Here is a 27,578-nt window from a genome sequence, read left to right as displayed (position 1 = left end):
GTGAGAGGCCAGGTGTCTCCCAAACATTCATGTAAGGAGAAAGCCTTGTTTCTTTGGGTAAGGGAGTTCTTTTCATCTGAGAAAATATCGAGTCTTAATGGTGGCAATGATTTTCTTGCAAGATGAAGTCCTAACAGGAGCAGTAAGATGTGGTGAGAGTCAACTAGTGGCATGAAACATGAGATAAGGGTCGCAGTTTGCCTGTGAGGACTCACCTTGTAGTTTGAGATTCTCTCTCTCTTTTTTTTTTAATTAATTTTTTTTTAATTGAGTATCTTCTTCATTTACATTGCCAATGGTAAAACCTTTCTCAATTTTCCCCCTCCCAAAAGCCCAAAGATTCCCTACCCCTCCTCCCACCCCCTGCCTCCATGTATATGCCTCTCTACCCAACACATTCCCACCTCTCCACCCCCCAGTCCGTTTCCTTTGTTGGGGCTTCTATTGAGTCTTTACCTAACCAAAGACCACTCTTCCCACTGATGCCCAACAAGGCCCTCTTCTGCCGCATTTTTGGCTGGAACCATGTATACCCCTTGGTTGATGGTTCAGTCCCTGAGAGTCTTGGGGTGTCTGAAGTCATTCTTCTTCCCATGGGGCTGTAAACCCCTTCAGCTCCTCCAGACCACCCTCCAGATCCTCCATTGGAAACCCCAAGCCCAGTCCAATAGTTGGTTGCTAGTTTCTGCCTCTGTATTTGTAGGGCTCTGGCAGGTCCCCTCTGGAGGCAGCCATGGCATGCTCCTTTTGGTACACGCTTCTTGTCGTAGTGTTGGGGTTTGGTGACTGTTTATAGGATGAATCCCCAGGTAGGGCAGTCTGGGTGGCCTTTACTTGGGATTCTCAAAGATGGTTTTCTCTAAATCATACCCATCCACCTACCTTCCTTCCTTCTTTCCTTCCTTCCTTCTTTCCTTCTTTCCTTCTTTCCTTGTTTCCTTGTTTCCTTGTTTCTTTCTTTCCTTCTTTCCTTCTTTCCTTCTTTCCTTCCTTCTTCTCTTCTTTCCTTCCTTCCTTCCTTCCTTCTTTCCTTCTTTCCTTCTTTCCTTCTTTCCTTCTTTCCTTCCTTCCTTCCTTCCTTCCTTCCTTCCTTCCTTCCTTCCTTCCTTCCTTCCTTCCTTCCTTCCTTCCTTCCTTCCTTCCTTCCTTCCTTCCTTCCCATTGTCATCTTCCTTCTTCTTGTTCTCTTCCTCCTTTTAACATATACTTCTCAGTTTATTTTGTGTGTGTATGTGTGTCCGTGTGCTGTGTTGTGCACAAGACGGTTTGAGGACAGACAACTTGCAGCTGTCAGTTCTCTCTTTACACCACATAGGTTCCGGGTCCTGGGGTCTTCAGGTCTGGTGGCAGCACGTTTGCCCATGAGCCCACCTCACCAGCCTATACAGAAGGTCTACTACAAACACTGTGCGTACTTACATTTAGTGTTGGGAGTGGTCCCTGGTAATTTGTATTTTTGAAATCTCCCTAGGTGATAGAGGAGCTGAAATGCCATAGCACTGCTTTCCTCTCATACACAGACTTGCAGAGTGCAGGCACAGTCCTTAACAGAAGTCTACAGTGAGCGCGAGCCATGCCTTCGCCTTGGAGGAGAGGAGGGCATGAATGAGGGAAGGACCGTGATGGTCTTGCATTTCTTCTGCTAGGGAGCAGAGTCTACTTCTTTTTCACATTCTAACATTCTGACTGCCTCCCTTGCTAGACTGCTGATTCTTTTTTTGTAGGACAGGAAGGATTAAACGTTGATTTGTGAGTCCCAGATACAGTAAACCATTTCTTCTTTCTTAAAGCTCATTGTAGACATGAGCATGTGGGCCTGACAGTGACATTTAAGGAACTGTTTTTGAGAGAGACTTTGGAACACACACACACACACACACACACACACACACACACACACACAGAGCCCTAAGCCCTACACTCAATGTCTCAAATTCCTCCCCTCAGGGCTCAGAGAGCCTTGTTGAAGAGGCAGCTAATCCTAACCCTAAACTTGAGTATAAGAGCCAGACAGCATGGAAGACCACAAGGCCCTCTAAATCAACAGGATCAGCACACATGCACTCACAGAGAACAAGGCAGCATGCACCGGGCGGACTTGCATGGGTGTTCCTCAGATGGAGTCTTAGGGCTGAAAGGAGAAGTAGATTCAAGCTCCTCTTCTTAACCCAGCAGCTATCTCCAGCAGTTAGCAAAATAGATTCCCAAAGAAAATTTGGTTTTCTCAAAGGGAATCTCACTGGGGAAACAAATTATTCTTAATTATAGGGTGGATACCCAGCAGTAGACGCCAACAGAAAACAAAAGGACCTCAGCGGCACGTTGGGAGGTTCCCCATCGCATAGTGCACTGTTAGGGCTTTTTTTTTTTTTTTTTTTTTTTTAAATCTTACTTTTCTGATGTCTTGCTTTTTGTTTTCTCTTATTTTATGTTATTGTTATCTCTTAGAACAGTGGCTCTTAACCTTTCTCATGCTGCAACTCTTTACTACAGTTCGTCAGGCTGTGGTGATCCCCCAACCATAAAATTATTTTTTGTTGCTACTTCATAACTGTAATTTTGCTACTGCTATGAATCATAATGTAAACATCTGATATTCAGGATGGTCTCAGGCAACTATGAAAGGGTCGTCAGCACCCCCTGGAGTCTCAGCCCACAGCTTGAGAACCACTGCCTTCAAAGCTTGTTTTCTAATTTTCTTTTTTTAAACATATATTTATTATTATTATTATCATTATTATATGTAAGTACATTGTAGCTGTCTTTAGACAAACCAGAAGAGGGTGTCAGATCTCATTATAGATGGTTGTAAGCCACCATGTGGTTGCTGGGATTTGAACTCAGGACCTTCGGAAGAGCAGTCAGTGCTCTAAACCACTGAGCCATCTTGAAGGGGATCCAAGTAGGAGGCAGGAAGGGAGGAACTAGAAGGAAGAGGGAGGGGAACTATCATCAAGATATGTCATGTAGAAGAAAGAAAATATTTTCAATAAAAGGAAAAGAATAGGAATTTAGGCAATAAAACCATTAAGGAAGGAAGGAAAAGGAAAGGAAAGGGAAGGAAAGGGAAGGAAAGGAGTTGGTTGTCCATGCTGTAGAATTCCTTGCCTGGATGGCTGTGCCGGGCCTTCTGAACTTCTGCAGCTTGTGTAATTGCTCTCTACATATTTTTAGGTCACCTTGCATGACTGATTCAGAGCAGGGGCTGGTGAGTATCACATACTCAGTATCACAGGCTGGCAGGGTTAGGCCTTGGCACTGTGAGAGCTAGAGAGCCTCTGCTTCCCTCCATGTTCCTGAGGGGAACCACAAACATAGTCTCTGTTTTCCTGAGAAATAAGACAGGTTGTGCTCCTCAGCTGATCAAGCCATTCATTCATAGGACATGCGAGTGACTCCTTATCTGTCTTCGTCTCAGGGCGAACTATACAACACCTGGGCTCCAGCCTCTGCTCTCAGCACACCCAGGGAGAAATGCAGAGGATGCAGTGGATGCTGGGCTCTGCCTCCTCCTTGAAGGCCAGCAGATGCCCAGAAGAAACACCTGATTGGAGTGTTGACTTCTGAGGTGTGTCAGAAGAAGGTGTGGGCTAGTCAGCTAGTGCCCCACATGGCTGCCCACTTGTTCCTGTGACCACAGGACTGGATTTTAAAAGTCACCTCATTTCAGTCTCTTTTTATCAACCCTAGATAGAACCCTCTCAGGCCATGCTTTTGGCATTTGAACTTGGTAAGAATTAGATAGTAAGAGTTTGTGGTACTTGAGGGTTTTTCTAGCCACAGCTCAGGAAGCTTTGGGGCTCTGGAATTATAAGTGGATGTATATTGGCTAATGAGACTGAAAGAGCAGTTAGTGTACAGGGGAGCCACCCTGACTGGAGTGGCCTGGGCTCCACCACTTCTGCACCTTCATTTTCTTTTCCCTTTTCTTCTTCTTCTTCTTTTTCTTTCTTAAAGGCTGTTGCTGTCTAGAGACACCAGAAGAGGGCATCAGATCTCATTACAGATGGTTGTGAACCACCATGTGGTTGCTGGGAATTGAACTCTGGACTTCTGGAAAAACAGTCAGTGCTCCTAACTGCTGAGCCATCTCTCCAGCCCCTTCATTTTCTTGTTTGTTAAATGAAGACCTTGGAGCTGAAGCTCTTTAATCCTTCCCTTCAGGGTTCAAACTCAGGAAGTGACGTCATTGAAATGGGTCGTTCTTCTCCTACCCCAAAGGTTGTCAGCTCATGGTTTCTACTTACTTGAAAGAAGGCCTGTCCTGAGTGAAGCTTCTGCTTGGTCTTATGGGCAGGCAGGAGCAAAGGGTAGAGAGTGCTTAAAAACAGTCCAGAGAATGCCCCTGTCCTAGCACATCTGTACCAGCTGTGGTCCCGTGGCTGGTCCTTGCTTCTGGTCCTTGGGCTGTCCTTAATATTTCTTTATTCCTGCACACAGAAGCTTGTTGTATGTTCCTACTGTGCACTGACAGGTTTCCTAAAGCAACCTTTTCTACAGTAAGGAACTTTCTGGTTGACCTGTTGTAATACAATTGATTGTGGTAACTGATCTGATTTGGGCTTTAATTTTCCCATTCCGTAATTTAGGCAAAACTGAATTGAACTGGCATCATTCTTCTTACAACCTTTGAACTATGGGTGTCCTTTGATCCTTATAAAACATGACTGGGTTGTTACTGATAGTGTGCTTTTCTGGGACACTAAATGATTGTGTATCAGCTATGTATACTATGAGAATAAAGTCTCAGGACTCATTGTTCTATCTTTAGTGAGGGGAGTTTAGATTACGAGGCCTTGAGAAGCCTTCATGTCTTGTCCTTATCCTGGTAAACTGACTCTACAAAGCCAGCGAAGGCACAATGTGCTATGGCTTTGCACAGACTCACCTGAGACCTTCCCTAGTGTCTTCCCAGGCCCAGTCATACCTTAGGCCTTTACAGCTACAGGTGGCTGAGATCGTGGAAGCTCTAGGTTCCTGGTTTAACCTCACCATCAGCTGTGACTCTGCTCTAGGTTGGTTTTGTTCTGCTGGTCTTTGGTTGTAGAAAGTGGTTTGCAGCCTGGTGAAGTTTTTTGTTTGGTTGGTTTTGGTTTTTTTAAGCCCTTTAGGCTGTCACAATATATGGTGACTTTGACTCTTGACATTTCTGGCTTATTAGTATCTCATCTAGCATTAGTTTTGAAAGTTGAATCATGGAACAAATCTCCCAGTGTCAGCAATTACCAGTTATGGCTAGCATTACTTAGTTTTCTTTCTTTTGTAATCTCTGCATGTAATTTTTAAAGGGAATTCAGATGCCAATTCATGTCATCTGTAAATATTTTGGTATTTCAGTAATAATTTTCTCTACCGTCTTCAAAGATGTATGTATAGTTCAAATCAAGATGCAAATAGAAGCCATTGATTTTAATTGAATGTCCCATTGATTTTTCCAGTACAATTTTCCTGGCAGGGCTCATTGATTTATTTTGAGAAATTTATTCTTTGGCTTTCCCATAGGCTGGCATTTGCTAACTGGTTTTTCTTAGAAACTGTTGACCAGATCTAAAGCTCATCTAAGCTGATCTGAGTGGTTATCAATCATGACTATATCTTCCAGTGTGTGAGGAGTGTATGTGTGTGTGGTCTGTGCCTATGTAAGTGGCCCCTATAGATGGCCTGGGTGACAGGGCCTGCATTCATGGTGATGTGGTCCTTCCATATTTGCTACTCAGAATTGGAGGATAATGAACATACAGATACCCAGGAAAGTCTTGTACTTGGCTTAAAAAATTTCAGTTTATGATTGTGGCTTTACAGTGCCTCCTGTCATGTCTGCTTTTTGGAGGACAGTCTTCCAGATAGTATTGGACTGACTCTTGGCTTTAGGGTAGTACAAAAGTGACACACAGTCAGGAGAAACTGTACTTTGACTACTGAATGTGAACTCTTGTGGGACTTTTTGTGGAGACCCTGGCATGCATTGTGTTGAGGTGCTAGGTGGGGTGTGCTGTGGTGGTATGGTGATTACATTTTTAACTTGAAGTATGTGTATTATATAGGGGGCTTATTTGCAGTATAACCTCAAATAAAAAGAGAATCAGAAATTATGAATTGATACTTCTGAAGTATTTTCATCCATTGAGGTTGACCCCTGTTCAGAGTGCCCCAGTTTTGGCCAGTGAGAGCTGCAAGGTAGCAATGGCTCTAAAGTTACCTTAGTCGCAGGTAAGTGGGCCTGAGGCCTGCAGATGGAGCCCACCTCAGACAGAGGCTGCAGTCCTCAAAAGAGCAATGGTGGGGTAGAATTATAAACTAGAATTTGGAACCACATTGGGAATTGAGGCTCTTGTTGCCCCTGTTTGGCCATTGTGGCCTTTTCAGCTGACAAAGGACTTTTAAAAACTTGTTGTTTGTTTTGAAATATATTATAAATTCATTTGACATTTCTAATTCAAAATTAAAATTATAAATTCTTAGTTTTATATTTGTATGTGCTTCCTCTTGGAGATAGTAACTAGGTATGTTTACATGATTACTTCTTGGGTTGATAATTACATTTCATTTATACATACTACATATTAATGTTTCAAGTAGCTACCAATGTTACTGCTAACAAGTGAGTACCAAAAATAGCTGAAAATACTTTTGTCTTTATGATTTATCTCACTAGGGAGCATAGCCAGATTATTGTCTTCCAAGTTATTCAGAATGATTTCTCTGTATTTATGCTACCAACTCAACATATAATTTACTTATTTCATTCTGCTTTTAGATTTCAGACATTCACCCAGTCATTATGTTCACTGTGTGGTTCCAAAGCCAAACAAGGTGTTTTCAGAGAGCTTTCATGTACTATAGCAAACAGCCATCTTTATCGGTGGGCTCTTTATCGGTGTATGTGTGTGTGTGTGTGTGCACATTTTCTGCTGATGTGTACGCAGTTGGGTGTATGGTGTTAACCTATACTCACTCAAGACTTTTGTGTGATTCTCTAGGCATTGTATTTTAACAGCTGTACACACGCGCGCGCACGCGCACACACACACACACACACACACACACACACACACAAATTAACTCTTAAGTTAGAAGGAAGTTAAACTAGAATCTAGGAAGATGTGCATAGGACACATCCATAGCTCTTTTTTTTGTAAGGGACCTGAGCCACTCTGTCCTCTCTCCTAGAACCAATGCTGAGGTGGCTCATTGTTGTGAAGATGTTGAACCTACGCAGATGCACCTCACCAACCCAGGAACCAAGTCTACTTTGAGGCTCACTTTCTGTGTGGCACATTTCATGTATTTGGACATTTTGTTTTCTAGAAAATAATATATATTATCCTAATTTAAGTCTTTATTTCCTAATTGTATATTTCCTAAATATATAGTGGTAATATACAATATTCCTAAATATAAATATATATTTCCTAAATTTTTAAAAAAAAGTATACTAACATTCATTGGCAAAGTATGCCCAATCTAGAATTGCAAGACATACTCCTAACTCTGGATATTGTAATTGACTTAATCCTGATATTGAGTCACTGAACGTGCTACTTATTCAGTTATTTTAGAAGGGATAATTACAGTGACATCTGTCTAAATACTTTAATCATATGCCAAGATAGTTAGAAACTACATGAATATCCCTGTCTGCTTATTTCTGTTTCTGTAATTTACATGTCATCTGGTTCAGTACTCACTGGGATGATTTTAAGACCCAAAGGATAGTTGGCAACATCTGGGACATTTTTGGTTGCCCACACTCAAAGGAGGGTGGAAATTCCTGTTAAGTTCCCTATAATGCTAGGACAGCCTCTAACACAATACCACTTGTTCCCAAGTGAGGGTATGCTGACGCTGAGCAAACCTGTCAAGTTCCAGCAGGCATTTGAGGGCTTGTGTTTCTCCCTCCAGACCTACCCCTCACCCTACTTCCTTCCTGTCTTCCTTCCTCTTCCCTTTGCTGCTTTTTCAGCAAAACCAGATGTTTACAGCTAAGACTGTTCAAAGATACCGGTCATTTGAAATGGAAAGTCATGAGAAAATCAATGGTCTTCTCTGCCCAGGTTCATAAACAGAAGTATAATTATCACACGAGTTGTGCTGGTTTCTTTTGAGATAAGCCATGTATGCAAACAAGCGGTTTTGGAAAGCTAATTTCAGTTGATCCCAGCCTCACAGAAGCAGGCTAAGCTGGGTGCATACATCAGGTAAAGGGAGGCTCGCTGTGTCATCAGTGGCAGCACTGTAGGGTCTGTGGCTTCGGGCTGATTCTGAGGCATTCTCCCCTGGAATTCATTCAGAGTCGCAGTACATGTGACCTGCACTTGTGAGTGCCTGGGGAACTCTGGTTGAGGTATGCATTTTCTCTCTCTCTCCCTCTCTCCCCCTCCCTGTCTCCCTCTCTCCCTCTCTCTCCCTCTCCTGCTCCCCAGCTTTTACTATCAGTAAGAAGCCACATACGTGATTGTGGACCCATTTATTGGGTTACATTACCTAGGTGGTAGGCATTTCACTTGGTGAGGAAATCACCTCATATGATATTTCTTAGATCCTGTCCCCACTGTTTAGTGATTCTACTCAGTACCATTTAAACGGAGTCAGTAGTTTAATCATGTATATAAGCATGGATGGAAGGCCTTCTGGGAACAGTGGCAATTCAGTTTGGTTGCACAGATCATGTCTGGGCATGGTAGACATGAGCCGAGTGCACTTGTCAGGGCTGATCTGTTGGCCATCCCTTGGGAGCTTGATGGCTTCCCTGTGATGTCTCCCCTGGGTGTAGGAATGACGAGGAGTGTTTGGTTCCTTTAATGCTATTTGAGAAGTTTGCTTTCCTCATCCTGTTCTATCATGTAGACAGATGACTGGAGAGAGGAGCAGACGAAGCAAATCCTACCTGGTCAGCATTTCTCTTCGACAAAAGCAGGTGCAATACGACTTATGTATGCAGAAGGGCCTATGTGACTAGAGAACGTGGCACTCAGTTGTGTATGCAGAAGGGCCTATGTGACTAGAGAACGTGACACTCAGTTGTGTATGCAGAAGGGCCTATGTGAATAGAGAGAGAACGTGACACTCAGTTGTGTATGCAGAAGGGCCTATGTGAATAGAGAACGTGACAAGGACAAATGAAAGACCTTTTCAGGGCTTTTGGTGGACTGTGTGAGGGAAGCCAGGTAGCCATGCTTTCTTTGTGTGGCTTCTGGTGATGCCTTTAGGAGAGGGCTGTCCTAGCATGGAAGCTACAAGTCCTTGAATTTGTAAGACTGCAAGACAGACTGCTTCATTGTGATTCCCAGCAGTGAGGCAAACAGATGCCCAATCTTTCCGAGCCACAAACGGATGAGACAAAGTGTCCGCATGTCAGCCTCCTGTCTGCCTTTGTTTTTCTGTAGAAACAACATGCTCTTTCAACAAGAAGAAGCCACTTGTGAATCTGCTACTCAGAAATTTGGTGGTTTGGTGTGATTATTAATTTGTCATTGATTTTTTTTTGTTTCACGAGTTTCCTAAGCTGGCAGAACTTGCAGGTTTAAGCAGTGTAACCATCTGAACAGGGCTACAGGGACAGTGGTGTTAATCTGATTCAATCTGTTTCCTAGAACACAATTAAAACAAATTCATTTATGGGTGCTTTGTCTTTTTCAGCGTCATTTGGCCTCCAGGAGAACTGTGAACACAGATGTCCTTAGGACATCAAAGGGAGTTTGAAGGGTTTATTCTCTTCTGCCTAAGGTGGATATTTTGCTGAAAAACATTTTATTTGAAAGAATAATGTATTAATAGAAGGTCCACTTTGAACTTCCTGTTCCTGGCACCAGAGGCCAAGTTCACTATTTCTTATATACAACTCTCTGATCTCTTTTTATAAAGACTTTTGTACACCAGAGTTTATTTTTTATACACACACACACACACACACACACACACATACACATATATATAAATAAATAAGATTATGGAATTGTACACTCTTTTATTTTTTTACACTTGATCTTAGCCAAAAGGCCGAGAAACGATTCTTTTATTTTTTTAAAGACAGGGTCTGACTCTGTAGCCCTGGTTGTCCTGAATTTGATCCATAAGTCCAGGTTGGTCTTGAATTCAAAGATGTGCCTGCCTCTGCCTCTGCCTCCTGAGTACCAAGATTAAAGGGATACACCACCATGCCCTGCTCCTTTTTCAAATAACATTTTTAATGCTATGTGAAGTACACTTCAAGTCAATAAAATGTAACTTCAAAATTTGAAGACCAATTTAGGAGAGTAAATAAAGTCTATTTCGAGGCTCCCAAGAGATCTGTCCATTTTAGTTTTAAAAATTATGTTTTCATGTATTGCCTAGATAGGAAGCCTGGAGTGAGCCCATTAACACTACAGTAATTAAGTGCTCGTGGATTAATGAATCTGGATGAGGAAACGATGGGAACACAGTGATGTTGCTCAAGCAAGGCGTGCAGCGCTAGCTAGGTTTTCCTGGGCAGATTTGTTAGAGGAAAGCAAGAGCAATTAGCCTGCCTTCGGGAAGCCTCCTGCTTAGCAACCGGGACACTTTTAGGGTGGGTAGTGTACCAGCATACCAGTGCTGCCACCTGCTAACAGGCATCCTGCTACTTCTGCTCCAGTCTCTCTCATATCTCAGCCTGTGACTGCCCCTGGCCTGTCTGCTCTGCTGATATCCCACAAATGAGACTGGTCTCTCCAGCCTGAGCACCATAACATTCTTGTGCCTGAAGCATTTTTCCTTATATTTATTTTTTATTTTATTTATTTTATGTTTTTCTTTTGAAATAAGTTTATATATTAAAAAAAAAAAAAAAAAACATTGCTGGAATACATGAGAGAATTCCTAACTATTCCCTTCCTGCTTTGTTAAATATCAGCACTTGCCCTAACAAAGCTCGTCTGGAGGGGGTGCAGGCCATGGCCATTGTGCCTCATCTTTGTCAGCTTGACAGGCGAGAGCTGATACCTCTTTTCATTAGTTTATTCTTTGAAAGTTTGTTCATGCATATAATACATTCTGGTTCCATTTACCACTCCTGCCCTTTTTAATCCCTGTATACCAATCTTCCATTTTCTCACCAAGTCTTCCTACTATCTTGTCTTTTGGGGCTTGTTCTTTTGTTTGTTTGGTTTGTTTTGTTGCTTTTGAAACAGTGTCTTGTTATGTAGCCCGGGGCCCTGAACTTGCTAAATAAACCAGGTTGGCCTTGAACTCAGAGATCTGCACACCTGTTACCCAAGTGCTCAAATTAAAGGCATATGCCACCAACCAGACTTTTTTTTTCTTTGTTTTGTGACTCACTGAAGCATAGGTAACAATGACAGCCCCCACCCCTGCCTCCTCCTTGGGGAGTGGTTGGGGCTCCCATGAGCCCCTCTGTTATCTGTGATTGAATGTTGGTAGATCCAGTCTTGTTCAGCAGCCATGTCATGCCCAGAAAACCTCAAGGTCCTCCTTGCCATCCTCCTATGGGTGTTCTGTTGATGGCTGGACAGAGAATCTTGGTGACCCTTGACATGATGTCTCTGTTGTGAGGCTAGCCTTCTTCTCTCGGTTGTGCAGCCGTGTGTTTTGTTTCATCTGCCATTGTTTTCTTGATTTCCTCACTATATTACCATTGCAACCAACCTCAGATTGATGTAAAATATTTGGATCAAAAAACGGAATCTACTGAACACATGTCCTCTCATTTCTATAAATAGTTTCATTACTTATGTAGTACCATTAAATACATGACTTAAGTCTATGTATGGAGAATGTATGTATGTTACATGTAAATATGACACTATATTTTACCCATCTTGTAAAATTTCAATATGTCATAGTTTTGATAGACAAGAGCTCCTGAAAACAGCCTTCTGTGAACACTAAGGGCCAGCTGTACCCTGATGACCTGTGAGAAAACAAGATAATAGCAGCCTGAAGGCTACTGAGTCAGTTAGCATCGGAAAGGGAACAGATGGCTCTCTTCTGGTCCAGTCTACCAGGCTACGCACATTCACCTCTGGAAGCCATTGGTCTCTACCCGTACGCATCCTTGCGTACTTCTCCGATATTCTTAGCTGTAGAAGACCTTAAGGATACCTGGGAGAAATGTGATTAGAAACTTCAAATGGCATTTTAAAAAACAGAAGCTAAAAGCCAAGCCAGACACATTGTACAAAGGCTGTACGAATCCCTGCTGTTCCTATGCAGAGTTTGGCAGCGGGCACAAGAGGGTCTCATTTGGGAACACTGCAAGATGTTGTTAGATGTGTCTCTGCACCAGTGTTTGTGGGGCTCCTTTTTGTGATTCCTCCTCTGATACACTCTGTGACTGGAGGAGTTAGCATGGTGGCCATCTATGTGATCTGTCCCATTTTATCTACAGGTTTACACCAGGGCTGTGAACATAGTTAAAGGTCACAGACTGTGAAGTCACCTGTTTCTGTTAGCCCTGTGCAATTATCTAAGTTCTGTGCTGTGAATGGGTGTAATGAGGTGTCACATGGCTGTTAGGATTGAATGTAGTAATATATGTCCATGGTACCCCAGGCATGTCCAGTAAGTGACTGTCAGCATCAAGGTCTATTTCTTCTATTTAGACTGTGGACCCTGAGGCACATAATTCCCAAGATTGAACTCCAGTGCCAAATGGCAAGGAGAACATCTGCTTTGTCTTCAGCAGATATTTTCTAAGAAACCCAGCTCGCATCTGAAACTGGCTAGTACCAAACACTATGTATACTATGTTTTTTTTCCCTGCATGTATGCATCATACAATAAGAGTTAACTTACAAATTATTCACAGTAAGAGATTAATAGCAGTAGCTAATAAGATAGAACCTTTATAACCTCATTCTATAATAAAACTGGTTTCTCTTGAGTCAAGACAATATTTTTACACTGTGGTTAATTGGAAGTGACTTAAACTACAGGACGTGAATCCTTGGATAATGGGCACCAGTGCACTTAGAGTTATGTATGAGAGACCCCAGTACCACAAACCAGGACATATATGTATGTGATTAACATGCAGAAGGTTGAAAATGAGCTCAGGTCTGAGAGGAAGTTCTGTCTGCCGTTGATCTGTGCTACTTGAAGTGATAGAGCCTTTTAGAGTAAAACCTTAGAGTGTTAGAACCTTCTAGAGGAAGTAAGTTAAGTTATTGGGGCATACCCTTGGAGAGGACAGGGGGACACAAACTCCAAACTCTTCCATTTTCTTTTTAGTTTTCTGATTCCATGGTGTGAGTGGCCTTGTCTCACCTCCGTTCTCGTTGTGGTGTTCTGTTTTGGATAGTTTATGTCAACTTGACACAAACTACAATTGTGAAATTTCTCAATTTCTCAATTGAGAAAATGCCTCCATAAGATCCTGCTGTGGAGCATTTTAATTAGTTACTGATGGGGAAAGGCCTGGTCCACTCTGGGTGGGTCCAGCCAGGGTGGTGCCATCCCTGGGCTTGTGGTCCTGGATTTTTTAGGCAAGTAGGCTGAGCAAGCCAGTAGACAGCACTCCAGCATGGCCTCTGCATCAGGCCTTGGCTCTAGGTCTGGACCTTGGTGGATTTCCCATCTGACTTCCTTCAGTGATGACTACAATGTGGAAGGAAGCCCAATAAACCCTTTCCTCTCCAGCTAGCTTTTGGTCATGGTGTTTCAACATAGTGATTGTAGCCCTAACTATGACATGCTGTATCATGCGAAAGCAACTCACCAAGGCCTGACCTCTGACGGTGAACCAGAATAAACCTTTGCTTCTTTGACATTCCTTTTCTCAGATATTTTAACACAGTAACAGAAAGCAGACTTACACCATCTGCTGCTGCAGGAGTGTGGCAAATCATCTGGATTTTTGTTGTCTGTGGGTAGGAGTGATCTTCACATCAGAGTATGGAGAAGGAATAGAAATTCAAGGGGGAGGGGGTTGTGTTTGTGTTCTTCAGGGGCAGGGTGGCATCCTTTTGGTGGTGTTTGAGGGACCTTGGAGAAGAGTGCCTGGAGAATAGAGCCTTGTAAATGTTCTCTTTTGCTCAGTTAAAAAAAAAAGACAGAATCAGATAAGAGACTGGAGAGCATTTTCTAACAGTTCAATCTGGCAAATTATTGAACTTCTGTTTTTCCTCCCCAAATTTCTCTTGGTGATAGTGTTGTGTTGCAGCAATAGAGCCCCTATATACATGGTATTTACTGGGCTCATTCTACGCTATTTAATGTTTACAAAAAAGCAAGACAATCCTTTCTCTTCATTCTCCATATCACATGAGAAAAGTTTACTTTCTAGCTGAGTTTTAAACTTACATGACTGATGAAGTCTCAGTCAGTATCAGTTAGCAGCCTCGTCCTTCTGCATCTGTGCACGTGAAGGTTGATAGCATCCAGTCTCTGGTATTTGTTCCATAATGCTTGTTGAATGGAAGACTAGTGTTAGCATGATGACACTTGGGAAGCCTCATTTTCACTTGTTAGGAAAGTTAGGAAAGTTTTTCTCTGAGAAGCTCTAGGAAATGTCATGGACATCTTTTGTTTTAGATGTTAGTCTCTGCAAAGGAAGATTAGATACACTTTCATGGATTTTTATGTAAAATAACCAATATTTAATATAAAATAAAGTTACTGGGGTTGTCTTCATAGGATGTTTACTGTAGTTTGTATAACACAGAGCAGTTTTAGAAGCAACCTAAAAGTTTAGTTTGTTTTTTCTAGTAGACAAATTTTCTTATAGCAAATAAAATTGAGAAGTTAGGCTGTGTGTTCCTGTAATCCACTTTGACCCCCCACTCCTGGGCTTATTTCAGAAGGGTGGGGCAGTGTCTGGGATGTGCCTTTTCTGCAGTGTTTTCGCTTGGCGGGCATGCAGTACTTTTCCCTTAATAAGTAAGACTTCTCATGTAGTTCTGCCAACAAGGTGACTAACCTGGCTTTCTACTTAAGTAGTAGCCTCCCCATGATATATACCTGCAGGCTGTACACCAGGGTTTGCTTCCAGTGTGGAACCGTTTGAGTCCTCCACATCCCATGCCTCACACAGGCCAGTCATTCTGTTCATAGTTTGAGGTGTCTCTAGTTGGCTTCTGTCTATTTCCTCTTCTTTGCCCTAGCCACTGGTGAACACTGGGACCTTTAGTCAGCAGCATGTGTTTATTCTAATTCTGTAGGTCTCAGGTAGGATTTGCTTGGGATAAAGATGGCTGCAAGTGGAATGTTGCTGCCTTTTGAATGCCTGCTTCCAGCACTCTTCTTCCTCCTACTGTAACTCTGCTTTGCCAGTTCTAAGTTGGATGGCAAAGCAAAGGGGTAATTTAATTCATTATTGGACCCTTTCCCAAATCTGTGCCCCAGGTTTTTCTGGTTTTGATTTTGTTGGGGTTTTCTTTGTTTCTTTGTTTTTTGTTTTTTGGCTTTTTTTGTTGTTGTTGTTGTTTTTTGTTTTTTGGCTTTGCTCGAATATTTTCTTGTGAGACTAATTTCAAGGATATACTTCATAAGGTTGATGAATAAAATTATGATTTCAGAGAGAGTTCAAAATCTATTCTTGACTGTTTCTCCAGCACACCACGTTGCTGTGTGGAGTTGACATTGATCATTTCAGAATGTGTAAATAAATGTATGGATTCACATGGGATGAGGATTATCTGGATGGCCAAGGATGGGATTTGGTCCTGTGCCAGATGGATTTTGACATGCCTGTTGGTCCTTTGTGTCTGCTAAAAGGCTCACCATGTTGATCTCTGTGTTCTTGTCTGATTTCCATTTCAGAAGTGCTGACACAGCTAATCTGGGTATTTATGCCTATTACCACTTGAAACTCAGAGGATGTCTCTTTGGGGATATTCACACAGAAATGGCTTAATTGGATTTCAGCCCAGACACAGTATCTGAATGGTTCTTTATGAACCATTAATTGGGCTACTGCCATAGGAAATCCTCCCCCACCCCATGCTCCCCTCTCTTTCTCTCTCTCTCTCTCTCTCTCTCTCTCTCTCTCTCTCTCTCTCTCTCTCTCTCTCTCACACACACACACACACACACACACACTCACACACACACGGAGGGAGAGAGGAACAGAGAGAGAGAGACATAGACGTGCTATGATTCCATCCTTTTCAGTGGCTTGTTGCTAATTTCTATAATAAATGAAATATTCTAGGATGTGGGAGCTCATCTGTGTAGGGAAACTGCGGCCAAACAATTGCTGTGCATTTGACACCACTCTGAGCTGCAGAGTGAATTCCAGGCATGCTAGAGAACAATAAATAGGCCAGCATCTATTTGTTGTGCATATCTTAATCCCAGCATCAGAAGGCAGGTAGATCTGAGTTTGGGATTAGCTTAGTACATAGTGAATTCCAGGACAGCCATAAGCACTTAGTGAGACCATGTCTCAAAGTGGGAAGAGAGATGAAGAGAATGAGAACCTTGTTCAAGAGTATAGTCTGTATGGGACTGAACCTTTGAAAGAAAAAGATTTAGGGCCTGAAGTGACACTACCATTTGGATATTAACAGTGGATGTAATTGAGAAATGGTAGTTCTCTGAGTATAGTGACTCATGCTTGTAAGGCCCAGCAGCACTGGAGTGGTTGATGTAGGACTGAGTTTGAAGTCAGCCTAAGCCATATAGTAAGTTCTGGGATAGCCTGGACTAAAGTAAGACCCTGTCTCCAAAGCAAACACAACCAGAACAGGCAGACAACAAACAATATCCCCCCTCCCAACCAGCACCCCCCCCAAAAAAAAACCGCAAACAACAGCACTCCCCCTTAAAAACAAAACCAAAAACCTGAAAGTTTATTAACTGGTGAGCATGCTGTGAGGTTCTGTCTGGAGTCACGTGGGCAGGAGGAGTTAGTTCTCTTCATGGTGACTTTTCCTCCCTGGACAGTTGTGTAAATGTTACGCATTTGTGGTCTATGATTTTTTAATGGGAATTGAAGGTGATCTTCCAGAAGAGCCTCTTGGAATTTGTGCCTCAACAAGTGGGTTTGGTTGGACAGTGATGTTGGGAACTGAAGGCAGAGATGTTTCCAAGAGAGAGAAAACACTGCAGACACTGAGAGGTTTGGTGTGGAAAAGAGAATGTGGGCCCTCATGCTCGGCCAATATCCGGAATATTTTAAAACAGCTAAATATAAGCACAATGTATTAACTTTTAATTCAGTTATAATAATTAGAAACCTCCATGTTAAATTTTTATACCCATTAGCCTTTTAAAACTTCATTTAAATTAGAGCTATGGAACTTATTTTTACTAAAGTTACCTGTTGGCACAAATCCCTGTCCAGACTTCCTGGGCAGCCAGCTTCCTGCTGTTCTGTGCACTGAGACTGCAGTGCTTGGCTTCCTGCACCTGGGACTTTCACTAGGCATGAAGCCCTCCAAGGTACCCACGTGGTAGCACGTGGAGATAGCCCTCCCTTTGCCCAGCTAAGTGATGTTACAGTGTGCACCTACCTCATGCCTCACTGCACACTCATGTCTCAGTGGACACCATTTTCTTATTTTTATTAGTCTTGAGGTTTTTAAAGGTTCTATTTCTACTTGGTAGTGCAAACTTGAAGGCAAGCTTTTGACACAGAGGCCTGATCTAGACCATAGCAGCTCACATAGCAGTGTGATGTAGGAAAAGGGTAGAGGCCTAGCAGCACTTCCTAGCCCCTTTACCTGGAGGCTCGGGGCCTTACTCCCGAGTTAATGAGGCTCCGGGTCCTGACCAGCATAGGGCTCTGGATCTCTCCATCCTGGGGTGCACAGATGTGTGGCTGGCGGGTTTCACAGGCTCACTGTTTGCCTGGCTAAATTAATACATGCTCTCAAATAACATGCAGGTGCATGTACTCAAAAGGTTTGTGAGGTTTCTGGTTTAACTGTAGGCTATAGGGAAACTCTTGGGTTTATATAAGACAATACAATATTCCCTGTGTGGAAAAAAAGTATTTGATTTTTCATTCATAGAAAAGCCGCAGAGAATGCAAGGCACAGTGGTGTACCTCTAACCCTTGAACTAGGGTGTCCGAATCAGGGTCGTGAGTTTGGGGCCAGTCTTTATTGCATAGTGAGCCCAAGGCAAACCTGAGCCATTTGGGGAGGCTGTCTTTTAAGAATAAGAGGAAAGGGAAGGCAGTAATTTTGCAGCGTACAGATAATTCCAGCATATAATTTGGTATAAACGGTCTTGTGTTTCTTAGTAAGGTCATTTGGAGACATAAAATTCTGCTTTTCTAAGGTAGTGTGCATTTTCTGTAGGCATCTCCCTCATTCATGGAATCACTCTCTAGTTCTCCAGCTTCTGCAGAGGCTCATTGGCCCCTTGGTATGGCTAAAAACAGAAAAAACCTGACTTTGTCGATGTTTCAGGTATTTGTAATTTTTAGCTTTTGACCTCATGTGCCTTTACCCAGCCAGAAAAATATACACACTTACTTTTTTCTCGAAGGACTCTAATCCAAGAGGGAAGAAAGAACAGAGATTTGGCCCACAGGGAAGTCTTCAATAAGGGTAGAGGGGCAGGGCTAGGGTAGGGCTAGGGAAGGGTGGATTGCTCCCACTTGCTAAAGCACCAAATAAACAGGCAATTCTCTATGTCTAGCTCTGGGAGCCAAGCGTTTTCCCTCAAGATAATCTCTCCCATCTAAGAGGTCTTTAGGCATAACTACTAACCTACTAGAATGTCAGGGATTTGTCACTGTGTGGAAAACACCAGCCTGAATCTATGGGTGCAGAATGCCCTACCTCTGTAGGATGGACAGCTTAGAGACCGTAGCGCCATCATTTCAATGAAATAGAGTTAAAGTAACCTTAGGAGGCAGATCAGAAATTGTAGTTTGTACTTTGTAAACATGACTTGCACCCTTATTGTAATGAATTAGCTATAAAAGCACTGTTACACACATTGCAGGTGGGAAATTTATATTAAAGAACTAATAGTCACTTTGATGTGCTAATAGAGTTGTACGTGGTTGTCTTGGGGTGTGCCGAGTTGTCTAGGCCAATGAGGTTGTACGTGTGTCTGGCTTTACTCTCACCTGGAGAGGGCTGTATATGAGCCTGTGATTGCTGAGTCTGGGTGACAGTGCATACGTGGTGGACATATATTGTGTCTACTGATGCATGTGTTTAAACATGGTTGTGATATGGCAGTGTTGGAGGATGACACCAATACTTACATTACAGTTCATAACAGTAGCAAAATTATACTTATGGAGTAGCAACAAGATTTAATAGTTAAGATTACCACAACATGAGGAACTGTTTTAAAGGGCTGCAGCATTAGGAAAGGTGAGAACTACTGGTTTCCAAGAAGGAAGTTAGGTCCCCTTGCCTGATATCTGGAAGGGATATTGGAACCCAGGCTGCTTTCTCTCTCTTTCACTTTCTATCCGCTGTGAGGTTAGCAAACATTGTTATATCATGTATTCCTTCCATGGTGTTCTGTCTTGCCATAGGCCCCAAAACAATGGAGCCAGCCTCCTATGGACTAAATGCTCTAAAACGCTGAGCCATAATAAATCTTTCCTCTATCTAAGTCAATTATTTTCCTTGGGTATTTTGTTATAGCAATAGAAAGCTGACTTACACACTCCCCAAGTGAATTAATGCTTTGTAAAAGCAGTCATTCATGTATGCTCTCGAAAATTGTTAGATCCAGTAGCCGTACAAGTATTCTTTAGAAAGCCTGAGTTGAGACAAGTTCTCTATTAATTAAAATCTTTAAAAATCTAACTTTCTTCTAGCACAAATCTGGAACTTAGAAATGTAGAGGTGGTTGGTAGGGTCATGGCCAAAGTCACATAGGTAATAAAGACTATGGTTTCAGCAGGAGAAATAAGAACTTGAGTTTAGATACCAGCACTTTGTTTTATCTTACAATAAACACCTACAGAAAGACATTAAGTATTCTCATTGTATTTGCTTGTAGGTTTTTCCTTATAATAATTCAAATTGTTAAAACCATCCGACTCTTGAGATAGAGAATGCATACAGAGGGATTCATTTTTAAATCAAAATTTATGGACTTGCCTTGTAACATTTCACGATAGTCCTGCTTGAATTATCACTTCCTATTTGAGTAAAATAGAATTAATTTTTCTGTGAGGCTTTTAACATTTTGAGGACATAATCATCCTAGGAATGAATTAATAGATCTCCTCCAATCGAACTGTCAGGACAGATCCCCTCTGGGCTTGAAATGATTAAAGATGCCAGTGAACTCTCTTGGGAATCTGCAGAGCACACCAGAATCCTCTTGAAAATTCCAGAGGAAACCAGAAGTGTTTGCCCAAGTATGTGCACAGCGAATGCACTGCCAGTTCAACAAGCAGGACGGAGGATGGGCACATGTGTTAGCTGCTTGCCTCTTAACTACCATGTAAATTTGAGTGCTCATCTCAGATTCCCTGGTATAGACAGGGGATGCTTTGAGCCTTCGTGCTGGGGACTCAGTGGATGATACCTGGACAAATGGCAGTGCAAGAACCTGTCAGTTGTAGATAGGGCTCTGTGTGCCCCTCTTCCTATGGCCTGGCCTCTGTTGCCTCTGGAGGCTTTCCTTCTGTTTGTGGCGGTATGTAGGAGTAGAGAAGAGGACTGGAGATACTTGAGAGCCTTTCTCCCATTGTGATTTCCTTATCTGCTGCTCATGCAGTGTCAGTGTGCCTGTGTGTGTGTGTGTGTGTGTGTGTGTGTGTACACGCACACATGTGTGCGCGCGGGCTTCTGCCTGTGTAAAACAGGTATCTAGGACCAGAAGAGGATATTGAATCAACTAGGAGTTGCAGTTACAAGCAGTTGGTGCTGGGAAACAAACTCAGGTCCTCAGCAAGAGTTGTAAACACTTTTAACTGCTGAGCTCCAGTGTCTTTTTTCTTTTTTCTTTGAAATGGACAATTGAACTCAAATAAACAAGCACACCTAATACCTGTTCCTTTTCATTTCTCTACAGATCCCACAGGTTCTACTCCTACAGTGTCATCCCAGCTGGCTTAAGAGCTTGGAGGATCACTGTAGCTCTGTCACATTTAAGGTGTCCTCAGACAGCAGAATACATCATCTTTTTGAAGAGTGCTACAATTTTTCCAGTCACCTCTTATAACTGCATGCCAAAGGTAAGCATATATACATTTCTGCATAAAAGAGACTTGGCTGGGTTTTTGTTTCTTTGATTACTTGTTTTTTGTTTTGGTTTCCTTGCTTTAAATACTTAATTTGCCTAGTAGTTTTTTTAAAAAAATATTAAGCTTTTTATCTTTTTTTTGTTTTGTTTTGTTTGTTTTTGCTTTTTTTTTTTTTTTTTTTTTTTTTTTCCCCGAGATAGGGTTTCTCTGTATAGCCCTGGCTGTCCTGGAACAAACTCTGTAGACCAGGCTGGCCTCAAACTCAGAAATCTGCCTGCCTTTGCCTCCCAGAGTGCTGGGATTACTGGCGTGCGCCACCACCGCCTAGTTGCTTTTTAACTTTTGTGTATGGTTGTTTTGCCTGTATGTATATGAATGAATATGTACCATGCATATGCTCTAATGCGCTAATGTTTTGGAGGTCAAAAGTGTCAGATGCCCTGGAACTGGAGTTATGGGTGGTTGTGAGTCATAGTGTGGGTGCTGGGAACCAAACGCAGGTCTGTTGCAAGAGTAGCACCTGTTCTTAGCCAATAAGCCATTTCTCCAGCCCCTGCATAGTAGTTATTAAATTAGTAATAATGGCAGTAGGAATGTCCCTGATTTACTGAAGTCCATTAAATTTAAGCTCTTAAGGGACACAGTTCAAACACCAGGTTATCACTGTTCCAACCTGAGAGTAGGTGGTTGAGAATATTTAGACAGAAGTAAGTATGCAGACCAGTAGACAGCTCCCTTCTATGCAGTGACGTTCTGGAACCTGTTCTGAGCTGAGGTTGCCTATGTGCTGGGGACCAAACGCTTACAGCAGGGAGAAAAGAGTGGTCTTTAGGCTGGTCAAGTTCAAGTCCAGCTTAGTGCTGAGAAGATAAGTTCTCATGAGAAGGAAATTCAGATAAATAAAGATTCCTAGGACAGTTTCACAGGTTTGTATGAGAGATATGTTTGAGCTATAATAGAAGGAAATTCTGACCTTGTGCAGCTGGAGTCCCCAAAGTGATATTGGTGGTCAAAGATGTGGTTGTATAACAGTAATGTATTAGAGAGAGAGAGAGAGAGAGAGAGAGAGAGAGAGAGAGAGAGAGAGACAGACAGACACACACACACACACACAGAGGCAGCGCGCGCGTGCGCGCGCGCGCGCGTGCGTGTGTGTGTGCGTTTGTGTGTGTGTGTGTGTGTGTGTGTGTGTGGGTGGTGGTGGTGGTGGTGGTGGTGGTGGTGGTGGTGGTGGGAAAGATACATGAAAGATGGGGAGTCCATACCTGAACTATATCCCCAACTCACAAATATATCTCACTCATGACTGATAGCTTGTGACCTTTGACTTCGGGTGTGGCGGTTTATCCAGTGTTCCCTCTGGCTAACAGTGAGAAACACCTTGTGGAATGTGTATTGTCATCTGTAAAGTACCACCTCAGAATTGAAGGAGTTACACCTACCCACCATCCTTCCCTTTCCCACAAGTCTCATATTATTTCTGTCATTTCGATTGTCTTAAGATAGTCTTGAATCTATTATTTGGTCTGTGGAGTTTGGAATAATGATTTCTGTGAATGTACTTTTTTTATGTGAGTTAGAATTCTCTTTCATTTGGTCTAAAGTGATCACTGAAACACAGGAATCTTTTGGCACTGTCTTATAGTAGCTTCAAAAACATAAAATATGGTTCCAGGCGTCTTGGCTGGCTACGGCTGGTACTCTTGTAGGACCAGTTAGACTATAAAGGGTTGTACTCTGTCTATAGCCAGTCTGTCTGGGGCATGGAGGAAGCTCTGCCCTTTGGAAAGCAGTCTAGGAAGGCCCTGGGGATGTTACACTGCAACCAATTTGAAGGAATGAAAGGACAGACACATGGGTAGAGACTTAATAGTCTACTTGACACAACGCAGGTCTGGTAGCCTGATTGGGTCTGAGTGCTAGAAGAAGTGGTGTCTGGGGCTAGCCATGTGCTTTCTGGTCAGCGATCTTTTGAAGTACCAGTAGGAAATGCAGTGACTGGACAACATCATCCAGAGGGACACCAGTGCAATGCTGTCTAGAGGAGTGGTGATTGGGATGGTGGTTTTGGGTGTGTTCCCTCGTTACTGGGTACCCAAGGAACATACCAAGTTGCTAGGCCTACATATGAACTGGGTTGAGGAGCAGTTAGAGGGTAGTGGGGTCTCAGAGCTCTTTTCTAGGGCTTTGGTTTCCTGGCCAATGGTCTTATTTCATTAAAGTAAAGGCACAAAATTTTGGAGACCTCTGGCCTGCCCACTAGGAGAATGGAGAGCATGGAGATAGGATGCTCGCATACCCTTTCACACTCTCATGATCACTCTCAGCATTTTACTTGAAAACTGAAATTTCATGTTGATTGCTTAGTGGGGTAGGTGCTGTGAGGCTTTCCTCTGCTATACTGAAGGGAGAGATACCTTCACTGGGTTTCACCAGCTTCTAGTGGCTGCTAGGATTATATTGAGCTTTAACATTTTCCTCGACTTTTATGTGTATCAGTCTGTTTTATATTGTTGCAACAAAATTCCAGAGGCTGTGATGACCTTGCTGTCAGAGTCCAAGGCTGTGCACACTATCACATGGGGCATGTAAGAGACAGTATGTCTGTTAAAAGCCAACAGCGTTCATGCGTAGATCTGTACTTCAATGATGATGTCTTATCCCAATCAGTCCTCCTAAGTGTCACAGATTAAACTGACGCCTCTTAGTGCCTCACAACAGGGATTTCAGCACATGAACCCTAGAGGAGCCTCAGCCCACATCCAAAGAGCCTTGGATTGGTTTGTTCCTTATTTTTAGCATGGGCCCACATTTGTTGTTTTGGAGGTTTCTATTAAGTGTCTTTGCCCAGCGCCCAGGGTTTACGCAGAAAAGCTCTTTGCAAATGAAGTTGGTTGATGGATACTTAAGTTTTTAGGGTTCCACCTGCTGCTTCAGGGAGATAACTGGTGGTCTCTCTCTGGCTGGAGGTCTCTGCATATCTGGAAATAACTCCTTGAGTGTCTGCAGAATCAGAAGAGACTCTAGGCCAGTCTCTTCAGCTTGGACCAATTTCTTCCTGTCTAGGGTGATTTCTAGGGCCAAGAAAGGACAACAGCATTTGATACCTTAGGTCTTACAGTCAATAGATCTGTAATAATTGATTAAATGACTGCATGGTAAACATTTGGAGCTGTATAAAAAGCCCTATGGCATTGCCTTCTCTTATAGTTACCATAATGGAATGGTTGTGGAATCCTGGTGGGGTTGGTATGGGGTTTGCCCTCTCTGGTGTGTCTCTGGCTTTCACTGCAGATGAATTACCTCATTTGCTAGATGATAGGTCTGCAGTTAGCATTGGGACCAAGGTCTGCTGTTTAAAAACTGGACTTCCTTCCTCTCCTGATGTTACATTACCTTTCCCATGTCTTGGAGATGACAGTGACAACTGTGTACTTTCCTTGAACATGGCTTTGAGAGATAAAAAACATAGGGAGCTCAGGAGATGGGTAGTGTCCTCCCTTACCCCCAAACCTTTCATTTTTACATCAACTTTGATTTTTCCCCCTCATCTCTACCTTCATAGGAAAATCTCTAGCCAGTAAGTAAGAGTTGAAGAGTCCTTTCAGAGACTGAAGGAAAGTAGTGTGAAGGGAGGGAAGAAAGGGGGGAAGAAAGGAGGGATAGACAGTGGGAGGGAGGCAACAATGGCAGATCTGAGTTGGGCCAAGGTAATTGTAAAGGCTGCTTAAGCCCATAGGCCTAGGTGCTCAGGGTTCTCTTAGACCAGTGATTCCAACTTACAGTCAGACATGCCCTGACAAAGATTACCCACAGAAGCAACAAAGGCTTTGGTGTTCAGTAGCCACTTGTATGCTAGTACTGCCCCTGGTCCCTTTTGAGGAGTATAGCTTTTCACATTAAAAGTACAGCTTTTTAACCTGTGAAACCAGCTTTTTCTGTATGGTCAGGAAAATGATCATTTTCTTATGCTTATCTTCACTGACATACTACAGCTTCCTAGAAAACTAGAGAAACATATTTTTTAAAAATCAAGTCTTCCCATATCCATCTTCTTTTCATAAGTGATTGCAAAATGTGTTTCATCCGGGGTTGTTTTTGTCAGTGTGTAAGCGGCAGACCCTACCCCTTCTACTGATCCTAGGAGGAATGCTTAGTGCACAGAAGCCCTCTTTTCATGGGCAGTAGCCTCCTAGCAGATGGGACATGCTCATAGACCTCCACTTGAACACCTACCTGGATAGCATTGCAACTCATAAATATGGATCCCTGTATGTGAAAACAAGGGTTGTTTCTGTTTTTGTTTTGTTTTGTTTTTTAATAAATTCCAATTGGGACCTTTTCCTAGGCCACCACAGAGCACTGAGTATGAAAAATTGTTCTGACCTTACTAAGGGCAGTAACCACTGGTGGGCTGAATAAGAATGCTTCCCATAGGTTCATATATTTGAAGTCATGGATTAGGAAGTATGGCATTGGTGGGGTGGAGTGGGGTGGGGTGGGGGGTGCTTTGTACTGGTGATCTCTCTCTCTCCCCCCTTTCTTCCCTCCATCCCTCTTTCTCCTCCCTCATTTCCTCTCTTCCCTCGCTCCCTCTCGTCTCTCTCCCTCCTTCCTTGCCTCTGACCCTCTTTCCTCTCCCTCCTTCTCCTTCTTTCCTCCTCCCTCTCCCTTTATCTTTGCTCCAGTACCATCTGTGCAGCCTGGTTCCCTGCCATGATAATGGCCCAAACCTCTGAAACTGTAAGCAAACCCCCAGTCACATGCTTTCTTTTATAAGAGTTACCTTGGTCACTCTTATATTTTTTAAAAATCAAGTCTTCCCATATCCATCTTCTTTTCATAAGTGATTGCAAAATGTGTTTCATCCGGGGTTGTTTTTGTCAGTGTGTAAGCGGCAGACCCTACCCCTTCTACTGATCCTGTGTCTCTTCACAGCAACAGAACAGTGACAGAGACACCTCATGGCTGTCAGATATGTCATTTTCTCAAGACAGTAGAAAATGATCTGACCAGACCCTGCTGCCTTCAGGATTGCAGTTCTTATGTCACTGTGCCCTGGTGATTAGAATTGGAACTCCAAGTTCTATGAGAGCCTGCTGGAACTTTGGAGAACCCAAAAACTCTTTAGCAGGCTGATTCTGTGTCCTGTCTCCTCAAGAGTTTTGCTTAACAGTTTGGATATTGCTTGTGAAGAGACATGTTATTTTGACTGTGGATACAGAATACTTTATCAATCAGGTGTTTTCTATTTAAAAAATAAAACTAATAACCTTCATGTACCCACATTAGATCCAAGTTTTGGTAGATTGCATGATAAAGGGCCTGGCTTAGAACTTCTAGATCCTCATATTTGAGCTGATCCTCATTAGTCCCACAGGACTACTATCCATCAAAGGAAGTCCTGGGCACTGTCTGTTCCTCCGAAATCATTCTTCTCCTTCTTTCTTATCTTGGCACATTGTAGAGTCATTGTATAAGTATATATGTATACAAATTTATGCATATATGTTGCATATGGAATGATGGTTTAAGTGCTGATCAAAATAAAGCAAGGGAGGAGTTACATTAATGTTCTCTAGGAAATGTCCCCATAGGCTCATTTGTTAGCTCTGTCCCTAGTTGCTACCACTGTTGGGGGTGGTGGAAACTTAGAAGTTAGAGTCTGGTGTGACTTGTCCTCTGCTGCCTGTCTGCCATGCAATAAGGAGCCTCCTCTATTCTGTATTCTGGCTATTGTGAAACTGCTTTGCATAGGTTCATAGAGGTCAAGCAAGCACACCACAGATGAGTGTGACCGTGAGCATGTATAAGAGAAAGGTCTCTTGATAGATGGTGGCCACAAGAAGCTATCTACATAGTGAACTGACAGAGCTGCTTATACAGTCTTGCTATTAGTGTCTTTAGCTAGGTCACATTTAACCCTTGGGAGGAATAGGTGCTGGGTACAAATAATTCTGAACCATCCTCAGATTTTCCTGGGCATCTTCACTTACTACAGATTGGAAGTTTAAAAGTTGCAGAGAAAAAGGCCATTTCATTTTCCCTTATTTCAGGAGCCAATAGTTTGGATACTTAAGAATGTTCAGTTTACGTGACTAAGTGACTCACAGAACAGAGGAAATAAGGCTGGGTTACGGTGGGGCTCATCTCACAATTGCTGCTCATAGTTGTAATCTACCATAAAACTAATGTTGATCAAGTAAGTAAAATGTAGGCCATGTGTACTGACTATAAAATAACTTCAAGGCCCAGTCAACACACCCATCCAATGTAGAATGATGCAGTGTTTACTCTCAGTTTTGACTGCTAAGTCTAATAAGTCTAACAAACAAGGCTATACACAGTGGCTTTGGAGATTGTGCCACTATTGCAAATGAGGTCCTTCTTTTTATAGATCTACAGACTCTGGATCAGGACACCCAGGCTGTGGGCTCACAGGGATTTTGATTGGCTGTGACATCTTGAGCAGGTCACTGGCTCACAT

The 27,578-nt window shown here is 42.7% G+C and overlaps 1 protein-coding gene across 6 annotated transcripts in view; it reads left to right on the top strand.

Moving 5' to 3' along the window:
- Positions 1–27,578, top strand: part of LOC127687712 (myoferlin-like) — a 315,382-nt gene that overhangs the window by 227,738 nt on the left and 60,066 nt on the right. For 2 of the 6 annotated variants that reach the window (XM_052186636.1, XM_052186635.1), the window contains exon 2: positions 20,920–21,082. The exons of the other annotated variants lie outside the window; for them this stretch is intronic. The gene's annotated coding sequence lies outside the window, so the exon portion shown is untranslated. The remainder of the gene's footprint in view (positions 1–20,919; positions 21,083–27,578) is intronic. 6 annotated transcript variants of the gene reach the window in all.

Source organism: Apodemus sylvaticus, chromosome 6 (genome assembly GCF_947179515.1).
Source record: "Apodemus sylvaticus chromosome 6, mApoSyl1.1, whole genome shotgun sequence".
Taxonomy (NCBI): domain Eukaryota; kingdom Metazoa; phylum Chordata; class Mammalia; order Rodentia; family Muridae; genus Apodemus; species Apodemus sylvaticus.
The sequence above is the reverse complement of the archived record's forward strand: the minus strand, read 5'-3'. Positions and strand labels throughout refer to the sequence as shown.